The sequence below is a fragment of the Rana temporaria genome, chromosome 1 (genome assembly GCF_905171775.1).
Source record: "Rana temporaria chromosome 1, aRanTem1.1, whole genome shotgun sequence".
Classification (NCBI taxonomy): domain Eukaryota; kingdom Metazoa; phylum Chordata; class Amphibia; order Anura; family Ranidae; genus Rana; species Rana temporaria.
In genome coordinates this window covers 346,172,760-346,178,853 of record NC_053489.1, presented here as the reverse complement: position 1 = coordinate 346,178,853, position 6,094 = coordinate 346,172,760, and positions in this window count along the sequence as shown.

Sequence of the window (6,094 nt, the reverse complement as noted above, 5' to 3'; positions counted from 1 at the left end):
GTCAGGGGTTCTTCTCCCCACACCCCATCACATTTTAAAATGAGAGACAGAGCTCTGCACAGCTGTGTCATTCATTCACAGGAATATGGAGTAAAGAAACTACATGTCCCATCTTCCACTGTGGCAAACAGCTTGTCGTTTTTAACTGCCTCCTAGCCGGTGAATGTACTTAAATAGCTGGGTGGGAGCTTCCCTGTTCTAAATGGTGTATAGCCTGTACCCATGTAACTAATAAAGTACTTTTATTCAAGAGCATCCGCATTGCCAGACGTTTTTGATTCAATTATCGTATTTGTGGGGCCTGAATGTCCTGGCTAGAGCACCGGATCACAGATCGTGGACTTCTATATTGGCAGTGGAGCTGGGGTAACATTTTATTTCTCTTCCCTGTTCTAAATGGACAGACCCAAACATCCCTCAGGCCACACAGCGGCACGATCCTGTAATGGTTGTGTCCTGTGGACACAGCCCATCACGGATCAGGACATGGGAGCTGTGATTGGCCCTCCCGATCACGTAATGGCTGTGTCCAATCACAGCCATCAAACAGTGTAAACAGAGACATGTATCTCTGTGTCGACTCTCCCTGCTGAGCTCAGTGAGAGCACAGTGCGGGGGGGGGGGGGGGGGTAAGCAGGGATGTTGCAGCCTCTGTGACAGCTTTCTGTGTAACTGATGATTTTAGCGCCTTTCTTTGTGGCCAGGCTGTGAAAAAGTCTCACCTGTGGTATTGCTATACTCAGAATGTGTTTTGGGGTGCAGTTGGCTATGTATGCCTATGCCCTGTGTGAGAAATAACTTATTAATGACATTTTGGGGGGGGGGGGGGGTTATTTTATTTTTTTATTTATTCATTGTCCAAAGGGTTGTAGGAAAAGATTACAACTTCAAAAAACTCGCCATGCCACTTACTAAATACCTTGGATGGTCTACTTTCCAAAAAGGAGTGATTTGGGGGATATTTGTACTGTCTTGACGCGTTAGGGCCCCAAGAAATTAGATATTAGCCATCGGTACATTAGATGCAATTTTCAATGATTGGCACCATAGCTTGTAGACTCTATAACCTTCACACAGGCTAAATAATATAAACTGATTTGGGTTATTTTTTCCAAAGAAATGTAGCAGTATAAATGTTGGTTAAAGTCGATGTAAACCTGTTTTTTAATGAAGACTTCTACCTGGTACAGTAGAAGATGTCAAGTCATCTGTGCCCAGTCTTGCCACGAAGAGTTAATCCAGCTCTGAGCAATCCTCTTGTGTTTTTTTAGTAAGATAAAAAAAATTACACACAGATAAGTTTGTGTACCACATCCCCCTCTGCTGTGACTGACATCTGATTTCTTTGGGCCCTTTCACACTGACGGATCCTGTGAGGATCCATTCATTAAATATCCGCTTGCTCAGCGGGGATCGATCCGTTGTGACAAGCCACAGAGAAGAACGGGGAAGGCTTGTTTACACACACCTCTCCCCGTTCTTCAGCTCCTGTGACCCGATCGCAGGACACCGGCGGCGATTGGGTCCGCGGGTCCCGCGGGCGCGGTCACGGAGCTTTGGACGGGTCGCGAGCGTGTCACCGCCGGCGCACGTGTGACCCACGGCTGGGCACTTAAAGGGCAGCGTACCTATATGTGCCTGTGCCCAGCAGTGCCATTCTGCCAATGTATATCGGCGTTAGGCGGTCCTTAAGTGGTTAACTCAAGCATAATGCATTATAAAGTGAATTTACTGACTCCCTATTGTCAAATACCACCAAAAGAAAGCTCTATTTTTGGGAAAAAAAGGACATCAATTTTGTTTGAGTACAGCGTTGCACGACTGCGCAATTGTCAATTAAAACGACACGGTGCTGTATCGCAAGAAATGGCCCGGTCAGGAAGGGGGTAAATTCTTCTGGGGCTGAAGTAGTTACCGTATTTATCGCGGTATAACGCGCTCCCGCGTATACCGCGCACCCCTAAAGTTGCCTCCAATCCTGTGGAAAAAAAGGGTTTTTTTGTACTTAGTTTTGGTGTCTTGCGTGGCGTCCATCGGCGGCCTCGTCCGGGCCGGCGTTCGTCTGCGGCTTCGGGTGTCCTCTTCGTCGGGTCCGGCGTCCTTCTGTGGCTTCGGGTGTCCACTTCGTCGGGTCCGGCGTCCTTCTGCGGCGTCCTCGCGTCCTCCCCGCTCGTTTCCCGCGCCGAGTTTGAATACTGCGCCGACATATACAGAGTGCAGTACACTCATGTATTGTCGGCAATGCTCGGCAACTCTCGCGCTGACGTCCTGTACGTCCAGGACGTGAGCGCGGAAGGTGCCGAGACTGCCCGACTATACCCGAGTGTACTGCGCTCGGTATATGTCGGCGCAATATTCAAAACTCGGAGCGGGAAAGCGGGTATCGGCGTATACCGCGCACCCACGATTTTGCCCTGATTTTCAGGGGAAAAAAGTGCACGGTATACGCCGATAAATACGGTAAGTGGTTAAAATTTATGAAGAAAAATTTGCAAAATTCTATAACAGAATTTATTTTTTATTTATAGCGCAAAAATAAAAAACACAGTGGTGATTAAATACCACCAAAAGAAAGCTCTATTTGTGTGAAAAAAATATATAAAAATGTAATATGGGTAGAGTGTTGCATGACTGAATAATTATCATCTAAAATGCAACAGCACTGAAAGCTGAAAATTGGCCTGGGCAGGAAAGGGGGTGAAAGTGCCTGGGATTGAGGTGATTAATGCACTGTGAGGGCACTGATGAGCACCCTTGTAGTCCACTGACATTTATTACAGAGGTACAGACACAGAGCTGAAGGAATTGTCTGAAGGTGCCTGAGATTGCACCTGGGATCTACTGATCACTGGTACAATGCTATGCAAGCTCCTGGGGAAAAAAATCATGAATGTACCCTTTTTCCTGCAAAAATATGTGCATTTAAAATTTTTGTGATAAAGATGAACTTATCTTTTAAGGTGCACTTAGCCTTTAAAAGTCACCATAATTATTGGTGATAAGAGCACCAAAAGTGTTACTAAACCCACAACAGTAAAATCAGTCTGTATATGCAGTAAAACATTCTTGGTATACTCACTGTGGGTTAATCCTGCACATTGTGTAAAAAGGCTGTTTGAACCTGTCGTCTCTGATCCTCCCCTTCTTCCACTGTCCCCAATTCATCTACTGATTGTACAGAATCCTAGGTGGCACTCTGCTGGGAGACAAATCTCCCAGTAGCATGCTAACTTCACAGACCAACCCTGCTTGACTTCTTGGCCCGGATTCACAAAGGATTTACGATGGCGTATCTCCAGCTACGCCGTCGTGAGTCCGAATGTGAGGCGACGTATCCCTGCGCCTGATTCAAAGAGTCAGATACGCCTCACTGTTGCCAAGATACGAGCGGCGTAAGTCTCCTATGCCGTCGTATCTTGGGGTGCATATTTACGCTGGCCGCTAGGGGCGCTTCCGTATATTTCCGTGTTGAATATGCAAAAGAGCTAGATACGCTGATTCACGAACGTACTTGCGCCCGGCGTATTAAAATACGCTGTTCACGTAAGGCGTACGACCGGCGTAACCTTACCCCTCATAAGGCAGGGGTAAGTCATGTTAGGGTATCGACGTCGGAAACCTCGGAACAGCGTCGTATTTTACGTCGTTTGCGTAAGTCGTACGTGAATGGGGATGGGCGTAGGTTACGTTCACGTCGGCCATGCATTGAGCCGGCGTAATTTACGGAGAAAATTAGACGTGATATTGAGCATGCGCACGCATGCGCCGTTCGTTAGGCGCGTCATTTACGTGGGGTCACGATTCATTTCCATACAACACGTCCCCTACCAGCCTACTTTGAATTACGCGGGCTTACGCCGGCCCATTTACGCTACGCCGCCGCAACTTACGGAGCAAGTGCTTTGTGAATACTGCACTTGCCTGTCTAAGTTGCGGAGGCGTAGCGTAAATAGGATACGCTACGCCCAACTAAAGATACACCATTGTATCTGAATCTGGCCCCTTGTGTCCTCAGAAACTGGTATTTACTGAACTTACCTTGTGATTGGAGAGACAAGATCAAGATAACTTATTGGATGAAAGACTCATAAGGAATTGTTAATTATCTGGATACTTTAAAATAATAGTACACAATGCACTTATGCATGCCTCCCAACTTTCTGAGATGGGAATGAGGGACACCTATCAGCAAAAGTATGCAGGCATAGGACACACCCCTTGCCACGCCCCCTTAAAGGAGAATTGTACAAAAAAATAAGGTTAAATAATTGGTTAAACCCACAAGTGCTTTTTTACCACTACTATTTCTTTATATTGGCTTTTGGAATTTACAAATGCAGCAATTTAGAAATCAGATGAAAGTTTAGTACTGGGAAACACTTTTTGATAGATAAAAAGTGCATTTTATATACATCTATATAGAACAGACCAAAATGAGGGACAAATGAGGAGAATGAGGGACAGAGGGACATTGCTCCAAATCAGGGACAGTCCCTCGAAATCAGGGACAGGTATGGAAGGTATGCTTATAAGCTGACATCTGTTGGAACATCCTCAATAATTGACACAAATGCTGTATATATGTTTGAGATAAAACATGTACTTTAACCACTTCCATACCAGCCGCCGTCATATGACGTCCACAAAGTGTCTCTACCATCCAGAGTGGACGTCATATGACGTCCTGGACTTTGAAGGGGGATATCTGAATGATGCCTGCAGCGAGAGCCATCATCCAGATATCTATCTCTTGTGCCGGCGATTCTGCACAACATAAGAACGATCATAGCGGCGGTTCCACCGCTAGATCGTTCTTACAGGCGGGATCCCGCCGCCATCCGGTGCTTCTCCGGGCTCTCCCGTGCCATCGGGGGCCCGGAGAAAGAATCGTCCGGCGCTGGCAGGAAGTATAGAGATGACTGGTGACCAGATGGTCACCAGTCATCTCTATGACCGTCGGAGGACCCGGGCGCGATGTGATGACGTCACGCCCGGGTCCCGTAAGTAAACAAAGCCGCGATTGCGGCTGTAAGCCACAGTATTCATGAGATCAGTGAATTTTTTTCACCGATCTCATGGTTTCCAGCCTGGACGAGAGATGTGGGGTCTTATTGACCCCGCATCTCTCCATAAAGAGGACCTGTCACACACATTCCTATTACAAGGGATGTTTACATTCCTTGTAATAGGAATAAAAGTAATAAAAAAATAAAAAATAAATAAAAAAAGTGTAAAAAAATAAATAAACATGTAAAATAAATAAATAATAATAAAAAAAAATTAAAACGCCCCTGTCCCCGGTAGCTTGCGCGCAGAAGCGAACGCACACGCAAGCCCCGCCGACATATGTAAACGCCGTTTAAACCACACATGTGAGGTATCGCCGCGTGCGTTAGAGTGCCAGCAACAATTCTAGCACTAGATCTCCTCTGTAAATCTAAACTGGTAACCTGTAAAAAATTTCAAAGCCTTGCCTATGGAGATTTTTAAGTACCGAAGTTTGGCGCCATTCCATGAGTGTGCACAATTTTAAAGCGTGACATGTTAGGTATCTATTTACTCGGTGTAACCTAATCTTTCATATTTTACAAAAAAATTGGGCTAACTTTACTGGTTTGTTACTTTTTTAATTCATGAAAAAAAAAATTCCCCAAAAAAGGCGTTTGAAAAATTATTGCGCAAATACCATACAAGATAAAACGTTGCAGTGACCGCCATTTTATTCCCTAGGGTGTCTGCTAAAAAAACATATATAATGTTTGGGGGTTCTGAGTAATTTTCTAGCAAAAAAATTATGATTTGTACATGTAGGAGAGAAGTGCCAGAATAGGCCCGGTATGGAGGTGTGTATAAGAGCCCTGTATGGAAGCGGTTAAACAGGGCCCGGCATATATTTTGCAAATGTTTTACATTTTAGAATAAAATCTATAGCTGTGTTTGGTCCAATAATGTCATTCAAATTAAGTAGCTTTTGAAAAACAGCCGTTAAGTTTTCTTTTATACATAATCTCATAAAAGTTTAATAGTGAAGACTTGGCATCCTTTTCTGTTGGAATGACAGTTTGTTTTTAATTCCCTTTGACGAAGAAAAAGC